Consider the following 17,691-nt stretch of genomic DNA (forward strand, 5'->3'; position numbering starts at 1 on the left):
AAGCGTTATTCATGAGGTAGTATTGTTATGAGCTGGAATACATTATACCAGCTTCTGTTTCCTGACCAATTATGCCTTTCATAAGATTTGTGTTGAATTCCCTGGCCAAGTACCATCCTTGCCTTAATCGGAAAAGACATTTGAAAAAACTGATATGGAAAATCTGCATTTGACCTTGTGCCCTTGCTTCATGTCAACAATTTCAACCACATCTGCTCTTGCCCTGTGAAAATGTTGGCATATTTCTCCAGGCTCTGCTCTGACAGCTGCAGGCACTCTCTCTTTGTACAGGATAATTCCACTCCCAAATACTCGGAGAGCAGTGAGTGCAGATCTTTCATTGCTGCCTCGTTTAATGCAGAGGATCTGCAAGAAGTATTCAGGGAAGTTTCCACTGAAAAATCTCTTTGGTTCTGGGTCCTTGAAAAAGAATTTTTTTTCTTTTTTTTGCCACAAGTGATGGCGAGACCATGCCTACGTGATCAGTGGAAAGTGGGAAAGTGTTTGCAAAAGGAATACAGCAGTAGCCACCCATTGCATTTATTATGCCATGCCCAAAAGAAAGGCAACCAAATTATCAGGGTACAGACTTTCCATTATTTTTAACACCTGTTAAATAAGAATCTGATCACCTAAGCTTAACTGAGTCTGCTTGCCCATTCTATTGATTGAAGCATATGTAAGTCTGCTGGATGATAAACTATCAGACCAAAGATTGCAATTTATTTCTGCAGAACCTCTGTAGATCTCTGAAGTCCTGCCAAGATAGTAACGCAATGCAAAGTACAGGAGATACTGGATGAAGGAGGAACCTTATTTTAAATTAGCTTAAGGTAATTTACAGTGTGATTCCTCACTATTATTTCTTGACGTGGGGTTAACTGAAAGCAACTTGCTTATGGAATGCAGGTTATTTCATTGACTGCACCTGTAAGAATATCTGCCACTTGTGTTAAGGGTGGAAGGAGCACCCCCTTTTGATCTTCTCCTTGACTTTGCACAGATAGCATTGCATTTATTAATCCATTTATTTGGGGTAAGGAATGCTGAATATCTGAAATACTGAAACTTTCCAGCTTTTGCTGGATTGGTACCTTGGAAGAGAAGGAGACATTTTCCACTTTTCTCTCATTCCAAGCATAGATTTCCACACTAAGGTGAGGTAGTGGGAATTGGACAGGGAAGAGAAAGAAAAGAACCCATTTATTTCATTACATGGAAGTAAGGATTTTCAGAATGTATTTTACATTTCCAGTCAGGCATGAAGTTGGACCCATGACAGTCAATACTGTAAAGAATACGTGAATATTGGAATCATGCACTTCAGAGTATTGTCTCTGCAAGGTTATTAAAATTTAACATAAACTACATTAAATAAGGGCTTCCATCTTTATGACCCATTCTCTTATTGGCTTGGTTTTCTGTGCTGTTTTAAAGCCTTTGTATTTCTTTCTTGCAAAATATCCTCTTGATTAGAAATCCTCTATATTTGTGTACAAAACAGCAATATCAGTGTGGCATAGCCAGTTTGATACTCATTATTAAATCTGGTCTATTATTATTTACATAATTCTGTGATTTAATGTTTTTTAAAAAATGCTGGAACACAGTTTTGATCCGGGATGAGATGAAGGGATGCATTCAGTCTTGCTCTGTGATTCTTATGCTCCTTAAGGGCAGTCTTAAAGAAAAAATTTTCAGATAAATTTTAAGATGGAAAAGCAGAAGAGACAAAGCTCCAAAAGGGATGTTAAATAGGGGTTGTAACATGTTAAACATAGGTTGAAAAAGTGTGAGAGCATTGCCCAGTGGGTCTCCAGCCTGCTCCTGAATTTGGAATAGGTTGTCTCTATATATTTTAGAATGTTTACATTCCAAACCCCTTGCTTTATGGTCTTCTAATAAGTAGGTTGATGTACCTGCATAATGTAAAGCAGGAAACTCTAATGTCTGTGAAATACTGGGAACTTCTAATATTCATGTGAGTGTTTAGCAGATGTTAATGCTTTCTGGTTTATGAAGTTCAGGTGCATTAGCTGATCTAAGAAGTTCTGAGTGTTTTGCATGTGTGAGTGATACAGACACACTAGTTCATGCCACTGGTCACATCAGAAAATAACATATCACAAAATATTTGTGGCAGGAGATACTTAAATTCCCATCATGTTAAATGGTTCTATCAGAAAACACTTTAGAGATAAATTAAAATTGCTGTCTGCAGAATTAATCCATAAAATTCTGGATCAGTCATGATAATGAAGTAAAGAGCACTGAATATTATTTATTTTTATGAAGTCAAAATACACACTGGGTTTTTTAGTATGTACCAGATCATGCCTGTACTTCATTTTAAAAGGATGGTTTTGTGAAAACAATAATTCCATAGTGGAAAAATATTTAAATTTTGAGTTAAACACTTCAGCTGCATGTTGTTATCTGAACTTGGGAAATCTGTTAACACCTTGGATTAGTTAGTAAAGTCTAGTATTTATTTTTCAACTTAGCAAACTGCACATCAATAAATGATGGACGCTTTCAAAATAATCGCTTCCTACACCACATAATCAGAGAATCACAGAATGGGTAAGGTTGGAAAGGACCATAGTGGGTCACCTGGTCTCACCAGCAGCTTTCTCTCAGACAGTGACCTGTGAACACCAAATGGCTGAATTTCAAGTCCAAATTCTACCTTTCCAGGGTGAACTGTTCTTTCATTAGCTACTTCCTCCAAGCAGGATGCAATAGTTTCCTTGGCCGTAGTTTCTTTATCACTTGAGTATTTCGGAGAGCAGCTAATTCATCTGCACACTGAGGGAAATTTACAGGCTTTGGCAATATTCACACAGTAAAATAAATAATACTTGTAATATATTTTGCTTATTTAGTGGTTACACTTATGGACATCGACAGGCTTTAGAAACATTAATTGCCTTAGCCTCACAACTCCCCTGCTAAGTGGGTGATTATTATCATCCTTCTTCTACAAAAGGGAGTGTGAGATTAAGTGAATTCATCTCATGTCCACAGGAAATCTGTGATAAAGCCCAGACCAGAACCCAGGTCTCCAGACTCCCAGCCACATGGTCTCACCCTGCCAAATTGTCCCCTACTGTTGCTTTGATGGCTCTGCTGGAGTTTTGGGAACAAGGCCAGAAATTTCTGCATCAAAAAGGAAGCAGAGACAGTGGCCAAATGTTCACACATTTAGCTGGGCTGACATGATTCCCATGTAAACGGATGTAATAATAATTAAAGGGTTCATTGGCCTTATGCTTAAACATAATAAAATTTACTTTGGGTGTGATAGTGACCACATGAATTTGTCAATACTCATTGGGGTAGGCAAGTCCAAAATCCTATTATGGTGTGCCTTACTATTTGAAACAACTGAAGGGTGCTAAGGCTTAGCCTTGTCCTCAAGCATCAGCTCCTGAAAGAGGTCCAGTTTACAGACAGCTTCTCTTTGACCACCCAGATGTCATATCCATATGTGCTCAGCCCTTCTTTCTGTGTATTTAGACATGTCTTCTATGAAATAGAAGAAAAATCCTATTTCACACTCCACATTTTGGCAGCTTCTCTCGGACTCATGGATACAGGATAACAGAGTATTAAATAGTGACTTTATACAGCACTGTTAATTTTCACTAAAAGTTTGGCTCTGTGTTCTTCTGTCTCCTTTCAGGGAGCTGGTGACTTTGCCTCCTCTGCAGAAAGTCAAGAATGAAGCCACAAGGAATGCCTGTGTTGCTCACATGCCAGGAAATCTTGTATGAGAACACAGCTGCAGCAAGGCTGGTTCCCAGTCTGCACTGGTTCACAAGGGAATGGGGTTCCCAGTCACCCTCTTTGCCACATCTGGGTGCCTTGAGGCGCTGAAAGGTGATGTGTGGCATTTCTGAGCCACAAATAACACACGTGGGAGTTCTCAGAGATACAGGAACAGGGTATGGGTATGTCACACTGGGACTCTCCTCCTCACCTCGTGTGTTGGTCTGGGGTACAGGTCAAACAGAAGCCCAAAGTAGCCAAGATATATCTTTATATGGGTTACAGATCATTCCTGGTACTGCTGATGGGATGAGTTGGGCACAAGCCTGTCCGTACTCAAGAGCTGTTGATAACAACATTCCAATTTAGCAGACAAAAGGCAGAAATTTGAATCACCAAGGAAGGGGTCAGTAATCCTTCAGGAAAAACAAAAACAAACCAAACCCAAAACCCAACCCATTTTCAGCTTTGTATTCATGAGGCATGTGAGTTTAATGATGATGATGATCATCATCATAATCATTTTTCTTGATGGCACCTGCTTTCTCCTTCTTCCTTATCCAAAGCTGGAATTTACTATATGCCAGTCTCTGGTCATGCATTTCTCTTTTCCCTGGCAGACAGTGAGGATTCTTGCCACTGCACCAGCCTCAATTGCAGTGCTGTTTATTAGTTTATGTAGGTGGAAGTGTGTCTGGACTTCTTTTTCTGTCCATTACCTTCCTTGTCCTTGGTGGTTGATAGTTTATATTTTTTTCCTCTGTCTAAAAACTTGTAATGCACTGGTTTTGTTAGTTTCATCTGCCCGACACTAGTGATGATTAAATCTGTTGACATCACCTTAAAAGAGAGATCACATGATCAAGAGGAAGAGACAGAGGACACAGCATAAGCTGTGAACTGAAAACCAAGACTATTGAGCAGCAAACAAGGTAAAAGTTGTGGCAAACTGGCTGTTTATTTCCATATGTTTGTGATCTACTGCTTACAGAGGGGATGTATCATCAGTCACAGGCAGAAATTTTGTCTCATGGGAGCAGAACAATTACAGAAATTAGAATTTCTTTAAATTCATGAATATTTGTACCCAAAACATGAGCTACATCAGACACATAATCTCTCTCTGTAGTCCAGCTGGTTATTTCATGATTTTAAGGCATTAGCAAGTTCTAAAGCAGTTAGATGTGGAGATTTGAAATATTTTTGCTTTCCATATCTGGTTGCAGGCAGAAGTTTGCAAAGACAACACAGAAGACTCAGAAGTCAGAAGGAAAACTGAAAAATTCACACATGCATTTTTAAAATTTATAAAAAATTCACTTTTTTTTTGTTGTTATAAGACACTTCTCATATTTTGTGTTCAAGACAATTTGTGTCTGTCAGCTCTGCAAACATAAATAATCTGTGTAAGGTGTTGACTTCCTTCTTACCTGGGAGTAGCCAAATATCAGAAAGAAGATGACTGATTTAAAAGTCTTGGAGAGCCCAGAAAAAAGTGGGTACTTATTCTGGGGTTGTGAAAAAGCTATTACTCAGTTTATATTTCTTAACTTTGAGGTAGAAGGTTTCTCTTCCCATGTGCAGTGTCACCAGTCTCAGCACAGGTCCTTATGAGTGAGACCAATACAAATATTAGTATTTGTGTATCTCTTGTGTATCTCTTAAATGATGATCTGCTGATCCTCAGGTGTGCATCCCCTCTGCATCAGCAGCAGCCCCATCACATGGCAATCACACACTAATCCACAGCAATCACACGCCCATCACACACTTACCATGCCCCAATCACAGGGCAACCACAAGCTGCAGAAAATTATTCCTATATGCTATTAAAAAGAAATCCAAAAACCTGTGATTCTTCCTAATAGTCTCCCAGAAAGATGCAAATAGTCACAATGCACTCTTCAAGGCTTGAGTCAAAGAGATGTACAACTTCTTGTACAAGTCTTCCTCTTGTGTAAGGTCTTTTGAAGAGTCTGTTAGCATGGCAGCATGGCTCCTTGTCTCCCCCTGCTTGCCACTGCAATAGCAAGGCCTTTCTGTAAAGCCTTCTCCAGGACTGGCATACATTGATGTACACACATTTTCGGCTTTCTGACAAACCTTCCTGTGCTTGTATGAAATATTGTCCAGAAAAACCTATTATCATACTGAAACAAGGTGCACACTAGGCCTCCACTTTTACAAACTCCTGGGCTTATGTATGTGACGGGTAGGTTGTGAAAATTAGCTCAGGGAGTGATTTGCAAAAGAAAACAAAATTTAGAGCATAATAGCTACATATCTTTTGACCTCATTATAATACAATCTGCTTTGATCCATTTATTCCTAGGACTATATAAAAGCAGTGAGTCTGAGCTATGCCTGCTTACCAACAAAGACCAACTTCAGAAAAGTAGTGCTGGGCACCATCAGGACTTTCTGTATGCTTCTCACCTCCTTCTTTTACTGAATGAGCTGTAAGAATACCAAGAGAGAAAAATAAAACCCAGCAGTTATTCCTGACCTCACAGCTGCTGGCACAGCTTGTTTGAGTTGTTTCCAGCCAAAATCATTCCCTACTCAGAGCACAATTGTGAAAATTGCATGAATTCAGTATGTACAGTCATTGTTATCTCATACAGCCCTATTAAAATGTAATGAGGTCTTTACTTTTAATTAATACTATTTTTATTAATGACTGCATGTTGGCCACTGTTGAGATCAAAGCCACATGTATTTTCAGCAGTATAAACATATAATGCAGTTACACTTTGGAACTAAAGAGCTTATAACTTGAACAGACAAAAAACATTATTCTTTTGTAGACAGGGAAAAGGAGCTGGGAAAGATTAAGTGACTCTCTTGAATCCATGCAGAAGACTAAAGAGGAGCTGTGAACCAAATCCAGTTCTCTTGAGACCCTGCCCTGTATAATAACCTTAAGACAAATCTTCCACCTCCATCCTCAGTTACCACTCATTACAACAGCAAGTAGGCTATGAAAAATACTGTGGCAAATTAGATCCATTTTCTAAGTGATTGCAGTCCACAGTTGCAGTGGTAGTCAGTGCATAATTCTCTGCTGTCACCTTTATCCTTACGAAGTCTTTGTTGCTTGCACTTCAGGACTATCAGATGATTCTATGAAAAGGAAAATTCAGCAGTGTTTGGGACTGACTATGATGCAGTGCAGGGCTCACTGATGTCAGTGAGGCTGCTATCTCTCCCCATCTGTTTCCAGCAGGAATTCCTCCTCTGCTCATACCATCAACAGTTCAGAGGAGACTCAAATTGAATCAGCAAACAGAAGAGGCAGCTCAGACCACCATTATGGGTTCTCCTCTCCTGTCAGGAATAAATTATCACTGTGCTCCCTTGACGAGCAAACTGATTGCCTTGGGATGCACAAGATGCACTTCTGTAGCAGTTGCATCTCATAAAAATAATCACAAGAGAGACTACTGTCATAAGGACTTCGTTCTCTCCTTTCAGTCCCAGCCCTGTTCAGACACTGAGCACAGAGGCATTTATTAATACCAGACACTGTAGGTTTCCTATCGTTTTATAAAGATGACATTCATGCTGACTGTTAGTTTAAGCTTTAAAAGAGGAGAACAATAGGATTACTTTTCCAAAGCAAATATAACTGCTCAATATTGTTATTGTAGTTTCCATGCCTGAATCAATGGAAGGTCACAGCCTCCTCAATGCTCGAAGAGGATAGTAAGAGACAGGAAAAAATCTGAGCTGATATATGTTTGCTTAGAACAATATAGGATTGTTGGTACACTCCCTGAGCACAGCTAGCAGACACTGTGCAGATGTTCTGTGGGCTTGTTCGGAATGGGCATGAACAGTGTTTAAAAGCCACTAAATAATCTTAAACAGTTGTAGCTAAAAGATCTGCACAAAGCTTGCCAGAGTTCCCAACTGCAAAGAATCCCCCTCCAAGAGCACTCTGTCCTGGACTTACTGCCTTGGCTGTGATGGGCAGAGAGCTGGCAGGGACTGCTGCTGAGAAAGACTTTTAAAGAAGTTGTACACCTCTTTGGCCCAGGCCTAGGAGAGTGTATTGTGACTGCTTGCCTCTTTCTCGGAGAAAATTAGGGACAACCACAAATTTTTTCATTACTTTTAATAGTATATAGGAATAATATTCTGCATCTTGAGGAAGGGAAAGAACAAAACAGATTCTCTAAGAATAAAGAGGGGTAAATAAATGGGAGTTTCAGGGTAGAGAAATGAAAAAAATAAGGCCAGCAGAGGAAAAAAAAGTTACATGAGCACACAAAGAAGTATACAAGTTTGTATTTGGATCTGAAACAGAAGAAGATATAAGAGTAATTAGAAACATTTACCCTTAGTGTGCTGGTTTTCACTCCTTGGTCTTTTGGGCTTGGAGTTTTTTTACTTTAGGTGAGTGTTGGGTTGATGCTGGTGTTACTTTCCTTTTTCTGTGTGAGTGGAACGGTGCGTGGCTCTGAAATCTGGGGCAGCAATTCTGTTTCTGCATAATCACCCCATGACCCATCTTTGCTTTTGTGCTTTTTGGATCCTAAGCACATCCCATTTCCCACAGCTTTTGTTAAAGCACTAGCTTTGAACATAATTAATATAAAATTTCCAAATCAGACCACTGCTAGCCGTGACAGCAAGGACCTGACTTCCCCAGGAGTAAGGGAGCCATGAGGGAAAGAACAAAACTTATGCTTGTGGGACTAATTCTGGCCACACTGAAACTGTCCAGATGCCAGCATAAAAAATGAAGGTAATGAAAACCAGTACCCCCCTCTTATACATTTACCACAATGATAAAAGTATCATCCACTTTACAACATGGGAATAAAAGTCTTTCATTGCATGGAAATGTATTGCATAACTACTGTACTCTACTGTTTGGAAAATACTGGGACAAGCCAACACCAACACTTCCTATCATTTTCATATTTGGTTAATCAAATTACTTTTTACCAGACGTTAGCCAGAACACAAGATAATTGCTTTCTATTTTAAATAATGGCTTGCTGAATTCAAAGGGCCTTGTTTTAGTCTGCAAAGCCTGGCATTAAGCTGGAGTAAAACAGTATCTAATTATGCCCATTATCCCTAGGCAAGTATTTTTCTTAGAAAAATCACCTGTCAACAGCACAGCATTCTGCCAGAGCAATTTTTATTCTCTTTCTGTTCCCGAGGCATTTTATTTGCTGATCTATCAGTTGAAAAGTCCCTGTCAAAGAGTAGGAAACAATAATGTTTTGGTGAAACAACCCACTTGCATAGAGGTAAAAGGTTTGTACCAGTCCAACACAATACATTCTTCAGACTCTTCCAACTCAGACATGAAGACCGTGAAGCTGCCAGCTGTGGTCCAGGAGGTCTAAGAAAATTATGGGAGCTAGAAAAGCAGGTTCAACTTTATGTGCAGAAGACTGTCCTTACCTTTCTTAGCTACCTTTTTGGTCTGTCATGAGTAAGAGTCAGAAAATCTCCAAGCAGCAAACAAACCCAACACACAAACCAAAAAAGCCCTCAGGAAAGAGAACTGGTGAAAAGTTTCTCTTTGCAAATAAGGGCCTAGCTATAAGCTCCATGGCTTTCTCTCTCATCGTTTTTAGATTGCTCCAAAGAATCCACCTTCGATACAGTTTCATTTAAGTGGGCTCCACAGAGAAGCAATTCTGTAATTTTAAAAGATATATTAAATGCTACAGTAAACATAGAAGAGGGGCTGCTTTGCAGTTTCCTTTTGTAAATTCTGATGGTGTTTTAGCATTTTTAGTATAATTTTTTATAGCAGGCTGTGACCTGAGCATCATAACACTTTGAGAGGAAGACACATGACAAGGGGATTTAAGGGAATATGAGAACACTTTTAAGAGAAACAATAAAATTGACTGAATCTGCTGCCTGTGTTGCATTCTGCACAACAAAAATGAGAGAAATTATGGAGGTCAGAGCATGAAATTGTTTTAATCTAATTCAGTAGCGTGTATTTAAAGACGCATTTTCAGCAAAAGGTTATTGAAACCACATCCTGGGGAGAAGGAGCCAGCTGTTTCAGAGAACATATGATCAAGTTTTAACATGATTAATTTTTCACAGCAGTGGCCCTTAAAAACTTTCCCATCACATTTGATAACTGATGTGTATTTGCTACAGATGACTGCTTTGGTCTGTGTTTATGGAGGAGACATCCCTTCAGTCTGAACAGGTAGTGTTGAGCCACCATTTTTCTTAGCCAAAATGGCAGCTACTTAGCAGTCACAAAGATTTCTTTTTACACTTTCTTTGCCAATTCAATGGTGCACAGAGGAATAAGGAAACTGGAGGCCTAGGGAAATCTTGACTTCTACCACAGTCTTTGCAACTCAATTTCTTGTATGACAGTGATGAATATTTTAGCTTTACCACTTTTTAATTAGGAATAGCAGGAGATACAGGTGTATTCCAATGCCTGTCCAGCAAGGACAACCAAGCAAGCCCTAAAAGGGGCTATTCAGACAAGTAGATCTCTGAGTTTTCAAATATGCTTGGTGCACTGAGCATGTGAAATGATGTACCACCACTGAGCATAATTGTTCTGAGCAAAAAGCCTGGGAGCTACGGACACTCCCCAAGCTCTACTTTACCACTAGCTTGGCAGATCTATTCATCCACACTGGTGGGCATCAACACTCAGCCCCCCCAGGAGAATCACCAGCCCTGATATAGGGACTTAAGCATGAGGGGAGTTTTATGTGCCTAAGCATGGGCTCCAAAAGGACCATCATGTTTATTGGGAAATCACAGTACTGCCCACTAGTGAACATCAACAATGAAGGCAGCTTAAATTTCAGTTCAAGGAGGGTTTCTTGCACAGTTTTTTTTCTTGAGTGTTTCTCCTGAGAATTAAAATCCTGTAATGTCTTGTAAAATATATGCATCTGAATTCTTTCAAAGCTGATGGAGGAAAGGAAGATTGTTCTTTCTTTCAAAGCATGCCCAGAGGAGTGTATGGTGATAGCCTGTCTCCATTGTTGCTCAGCATTCAGCATAAGCATCAAGGATGTTGTAAGCCTGATGAAATTCAAGCACACCTTTCACTCTCTGCTGGAATATGCATTACTGCCCAGTCTCTGTGGTTCTGCAGGCAAAGGGCTTCCTCACCTTTCTTTGATGCTTTTCCTGCATTCCTCAGAACTAGGGAGTGTTCACTATGTCAGAGAAAAGTAGTGGGAATGACATTCATTAGGATGATTAAGAGACAGAGCCTTTTCTCCTTGCTCCAATTAGCACATCACCATTGATGGAGCAATAAGCATTTCCTCATCTCCTTTCTTTCCCTCCTGTGACCCACTCACCAGATTCACCCTCTCCAAAGTCCCTCTTCCACCCCTGCCAAATACCACCCTCTAAAGGTGAAGATGTTCTCTATGATGTAGTAGGTCAGACTTCAGATCTGCTTGGCTGGAGATGGAAACGGACCCAATCCCTTTCACAGCACAGGTGGATGATGCTCTGACCTAGGAAGCAGCATCAGGGAGGAGCACCATCTGAATTATTTTTCCCAGTGGTGCTCAATCCATTGGTGAGCACCCCCACATCACCTCACAATCTGCAGGGATACTGGTGAAGGTTAGCCCAACTCAGCATGGGAGAGCTGGGAAGTTATCAGTGCTAGTAAGGCAAAGTGACTTGTCGCAATTAGCAGCAGAACTTTAAGACGTGGAGAACTGTAACATTCAGAGCTTAGTTCCCCGCAATGAGCATAAACACCCCACACTTAGGTGGCAGCTGAATGAGGGTCCTGAGGGTCAGAGTTTTTGACTGGGGACCTAAAGTAGAAGGTGAGCACTGAAGTCGTATCCAAGCCCTTTCATGGATTTAGCCCCCAAGTCCTATTAAGCAAGCAGCCGCCTTAAACACACCTCAGGAATAAGCAGGTCCCACAGGCACTGCTTTAAACACACACATGTGAGTATATGTGTATATAAAAGGAATACCTGGAGAAATTAAGAACATCTTAATTAAATGTAAGATGTGTGGTTCAGATAAGTTTGGCATGGGGCCACTGCATTCCGAGATTCTCAAATAGCATAATCTAATTAATTTTGTTTAAGAACACAGAGGTCATAAACATACAGTAATTTGAAACACTTAGTACCCTGCCAGCTGGCACTGTCTCCTTTCCACTTCTTTGCACTGTAATTTCACTTCCATTTGTGCCGGGCCTGAAATCTCCTCACTCTAGTAGTAGGCTGTATTATGTTACACAGTATTCAGCTGAGGTATTTTTTAATGAACTAATTACATGTTAGTTAATAATAGAACATTTCTTTAGTAGTCAACTGCTGAATATAATTCTGAGAGGACTACTGTATGCTAGGATCCTGCAGGAATGTTTAGGAACAGGTTTCAGCTCAAAGCATTATGTCTATTCTCTAATATGCTGTAAGAAAGTCATAAGTCCCTGAAAAGCCTGGTGTTTCATCTTTTCACTGCTGGGTTGTGCATTGGGAACTGATGTTTTGCCACTTTTGTTTGTGGATGAATTTTGGAAGTCATTCAAAAAATAATGGGGAGTATTTATGGAGACCTGCCATCAGAAAATCACATTTAGATTTCTTTCTGTTTGCCGTCCCCTCGTGTCCAGCCTGTTTCTGCTGTGGTGCTGCAGACACAGCCTGTGTGCTCATTTCCTAAGCAATCTCCAAGCTCCGGGAGCAGATATCTTCTGCGACGTTCAGACCCTCTTTATGGCTCTCCTGGACAAGGTAGCATGATGTCATGTAACATGATGTTGTGCAAATCTTCCAGAATGCTTCTCACCGCTCTGCCCACCAGGGAACCATCTGGCTGGCGTGTTCAGCCAAATATCCAGAGAGCTCAGCACATTTCTGGTTACTGAGATGAGGCACAGATAAGTGTCACAACTTTAGATCTCAGCTTTGTTATTCAGAAATAATCCTCCAAGGACACATGCCCTTAAAGGTTTTCTTGTGACCACTGAGTTTAGCTCTGAGACAGCAATGAGTTACAAGGAAGTTTTGATGGCTGATGGATATTATTACTTCAGAAGTATAAACTTTTGAGAATGCCGTAGGTCAGATTCTCCTTGCCTGATGTGAATGATCACAGCATGATGAAGCAATATTTAACAACACAGATTTATAGCAAGGAAGGGTCTGGATTGGCATACAGAGACACACTCATGTCATGCTCGGGCTTCACCATTCTCCTCACAGCATGTGCATAACTATCACTGTAACGTTAATGAAAGGCGGGCATTGAGGGGTTGTGTTCTTACATGTACATTAGTGAGTAGAGATCTCCATCAAAGATTTTCTCTGCTGGAAGACAGGGATACAGTTACAAAGCTATTCTCTGTCTGGTACTGCCAGCAGCACTGTAAATCCCCCACACTCCGTATCTAATGTTCTCAGATGCAGAGGAGGCAAAGAGTCAAGCCAAGGAAAAGCAAGAGGAGCACATGCTGGCTGAAAGGCAGCTCTCAGAGACAAAAACCAGACAGAGCTCCTTACAAACCCAGCACTGGGCTCCTGAGAACCACTCAACCTTAACCCTTAGCCCTCTAGAAACTGGAGGAGAATTACAGAATTGCTGAAGTTTATTGGCAGTGAAAATATGAAGCATGGCTTTGTGAGCATGAAGTGCTCTGTGATGTGGAAGTATTGGGCTTTTTTGAAGCATTGTACATAAGAGACATATACACATCCCATTTCCTACCTACCAGTACCATTAGGGAGAAGGACTTTGAGCTGTAGAATCCCTGGGGTGGACAGGGATCTTCAGGGTTTCCAGCCCAGCCTCCTGCTTGGACCAGGTGCAGTGGGAGCAGGCTGCCCAGAGTCGTGCCTAGCCACTTTTGCATCTCTCCACGGATGGAGATGCTACCACCCCTCTGGGCAGCCTGTTCTGGTGCTTGACTGTGACTTCAGTTTTTCCTGATATTGAGCCAGAGTTTCCTGTATGGCAGCTTGAGTCCATTGTCTCACATCCTTAGTGAAATCAAGACTGGACCATAGCTTCACTAATCCCATTGAATTTATTTGAACAGTTCTAAGCAATTTTATTGCAAATCGTAGTGGAGATAGAACTGCAGGGCACAGATGACCAGTAATGCTACATAAAACCTTCCACTTTGGATTTAGCTGGATCTGATACTTATCAATCGGCACTGTTCTATAAGTGGTTTGAGTAAAACAACTGGTGGCATGACATCACTCCCTTTCTATCATATATGATTCTGACATTGCTTAGTGATCTCAGTCCAGTACTCAGTGAACTACTCTTCTTGTTAAAGCCCACCATCATAGTTGGTGGCCACATATTTCATGACAGCTTCCAGATTCTTAAAGATATTTAGGCACTATTCTGCTGTCCTGCAAGGCCTAAGCGATTTAGACAAGTAAAAGCCTTTTTCAGAGTTGCCTTAAACTGACTTAAACTCCTTTGAAAGCCATGATTTAAGTGAAAAAGATAATGGATTTTACCCCTTATCCCTAGAAGTAATCTCTCCACAAGAAGGAGGCAAAAAGGAAAGAAAGTGGGGTGAGTTGTGGAAATTTATGCTGCCTTTACAGGTGTTGTGCATGTTAAAAGAACTTCGCTTGCAGAAACTGTGTCACTCAAATCTAATAACTATGTTAAAATAAATTCATATAAGGAAATGCTGTTGGCTACAGGCCAATTCACATCAAAATTTTTCATGGATATAAAAAAAACCCCAACCAGACCAAACAACCCACAGATTCTCTTTCCTGAGCATGAGTGCAAAGCAGGAAAGAGCGCAGTGGATTGATTTTAGTGCTCTTTAGAAAAATGACCCTTGACTAGGGTCTTGATGGAAGGTGCACTACAGGAACAGAACCAGGGATAACCGAAGAGGAGAAGTGGCTCACATACTTACGCATATGAGACCAAACCCCTGTCTTGCATCTGGTGAGTTTATACTGACAGTTTATTTCCAAGACAGTCATCAATATAATGTCTGAGCGCTTAATCCTTCTCTCACTAACTCAGTACCAAGACTCCCACTGGCTTCTACTGTGTAGCTTTGAAGCCTGTGTGTTCAGTGCCTACAAAATGAACTGCTACTTACCCAGGAGAAAAGCCAGGCAGAAAGTATTCAAATATAAACATTTACGTTTAAAGAATTGCCTCTACTGAAGTCCATCACAAAAGTGATTGATTGTCTGTCATTTGTGAGGGTATTCTTTTTTTTCCAAATATTTTTTCTAAATGGGTGTAGCTATTGAAATAAGAATGGCCTATTTTATTTTAGGTTCTATATAAACTGGAAATTCAATCTTATTTTCTGAATAACTTATTATAACATTTCTGAGTAACTTAAAATAAAAACTTATTTTATATAAAAAAAGAGGGCTGATTTACGAAACCCTTGCTTTGGATAACAGAAGAATAAACATAAAAATGTCATTGTTTTGGAGGAAAGGTAATAAAATATCACTTGAATTACACTTGATCAATCAGATAAGTCTGCTTTAAATCTTGAAAAAAGAAAACATCATGGACATTTTCCTATGTTTTAAGTGTTGTTTTTTCGACCTGTTCTATCTGCTTGGAAGCTAACCACAAATTCCAGTTGGAGCATATTGAGAAGTTCAGAGCAAAAATAAAGCACACACCAACATCAGTTTTGTTCAAGGGCAAAGAGCATAAAGGACAATGTGTTTTTCTGTGCCCTTAAAAAATCTGGGCCTCTATAGGTCTGCAGAGATTAACTTTTGGGGGTCATTTGGAACAATAATTTAACAATTTGTCATTTATTTTCCTCCACACGGATCTTCCAGAATATGGAATTTCATTTTATGTGGGATGTGGTGCTGACTGAGATTGAAGGCCTGAGAGTCACAGATGCTAGTTCATGAGGTCTTTCTTTAAAATATGCTTCTAATTCAGAAATAAATACTGCAATTAATGAAATGCTGTTAATCTCAAAAGCAATAGCACTTCCCTTCATTGTATTCCTGATTTTCATGGAGAGGGACTACAGACAATAACCTTCCTCTGTGACTGACATCTGTGGTGCAGGGACTGTGATTCTTGTCCTGCTGAGCAACATTATACCATCAAGTGCTGAGCCATATGAAGTTTTTGGCTGTGCTCTTTCATTTTTTCCCTAGTTCTCCACATTCCTATGCCCTGTTCTCTAGTTCCCAGAGGTAGGCATTTCTGCAATTTCGATTCACTTCCAAATATCTTTAGAAAATGCAAAGCGCTCTTGGCTTGGATTTCATCCACAGTCCAGTGCCAAAAACCTATCTGCATTTTTTCCCTTGTATATCCTAATTCTAAACTTAGTTTTCCTTTTGCGTTCTGCAGTACTGTGCAATCCTGGGGGGAAACAGCTATTCAGGGTAGCATTAACCCTGTGTGAAATACAAAGTGTGAACACTTTTGCTGCCCATCATCACTCAGCTGAACAAAATGGTGCTGAGGCTGGCACTGCTTCCACCTTGCTTCTTCTCCCCAAAACTGCTTAGACAAAACCCATCTTGCTCTTTCTCAAACCGTAGACTTGCATTGTCCAGCCTGTCTGACAGCCCCCTAATCCAGTCAGAAAGCCCAAAGTGTTTGAAATAACCAAATATGCATGTGGAATTTGCATTAGGAACGTAATAGACCTCCTAAGCGCGGTTATTACAGTATGCTCAATTGTTCAAACATGCCTCCCACCTGTTGCTGCTTATAATGTGCTCAAGTGCCATGAAGTGCAAAAGTTATGGTGCTATTTATATGGAACCTTCTTGGACATGCACGAGGTGCAAGATACATTTACAAGACCCCTCTTTTATCTCTTCCGCTGGGCACAACCGGGGTCTCATCTCCTCCCTGGGTGCACATGTGACTACAGATGCCATTAATGGAAATAAAACATTCCCACCATGCAGAGACCAAACCTCGGTGCAGGAATTCTCTTGTGCCTTTCATCTGGAGAAGGAGAAAGAGGGGAAAAGACAACCCCACAAAAATGCCCCATACCTTTGCTGGTTTAATTGTTGTGTTGTGGATGCATGTGAGGTGAAAACAAGGAAGGAACTCCAAGTATTTGTGTGGAAGCTGTTCCAAAATCCTGCAGGAAATTTGTGTCAGCATTGGAGGCCTGAGGCTTTTCAGAGTTAATGGAAAGACCCACTTGAGTATGTTCTGGATCAAGCCCTTAATACAGAAATATGTCCTAAGTGGTGAGTCACCTCTTGTGCATAGCTACAAGGTATAAACCAGTGAACTTCTGGTTCTAATTATGCCAGCTAACATTGTCATCATTCACTCACCAGAGCAAAGATTTTACCCAAAATTTCAGGGCTTTTCAGTTTCAGGAGTCTCAGTTCAGGCTCTGAAGTTTAGGTCATGCCAGGGTGGCCAGTCACAAAGCAAAACACAGACCTGTTGGGCTTTAATGCTTCAATAACTAGGAATAATATTAAAAATAACCCCCCAAATTTGTTTAAAATGGCCCCATAGAGTACAGAAGATCTCTGTCTTTACAGCTTTCCCATTCCTGATTCAGGAGAGCGGAAGCTTCTGTGAAGATGTGGATGAAATGTCACAGGAGCAACTGTTTCTGCAGCATACAGGAGAGTCACCCATGGAAGGACTGAGATGTTTAGGTGTGTGAAATGATGGCAGTGTTGTACAGAAAGACCTGTATAATGGGCTTGCATGGGCACCAACAGATGAGAAACACAGAAACATGGAGCTCTGCGCAAGCAGCTGAACCTTATTCTTATCAAAAGTTTCTCTAGCTGGGAGATTTTCTGTGGTTGAATTATACTTGGTACATGACATGATGTCTCACACATCTGTAGTACAATGACCCACCTTCTTCTTCATGCTTCTAAAAGTGGTGATATTATCCTCTTTGGAAATGATGTTGCCCCCTCAGTTAAGAGCTTGCAGAACCTCCAAGTCCAT

The sequence above is a fragment of the Corvus kubaryi genome, unplaced genomic scaffold (assembly GCF_017639235.1).
Source record: "Corvus kubaryi isolate FWS band 111438036 unplaced genomic scaffold, C.kubaryi_AGA036_p1.0 76, whole genome shotgun sequence".
NCBI lineage: Eukaryota > Metazoa > Chordata > Aves > Passeriformes > Corvidae > Corvus > Corvus kubaryi.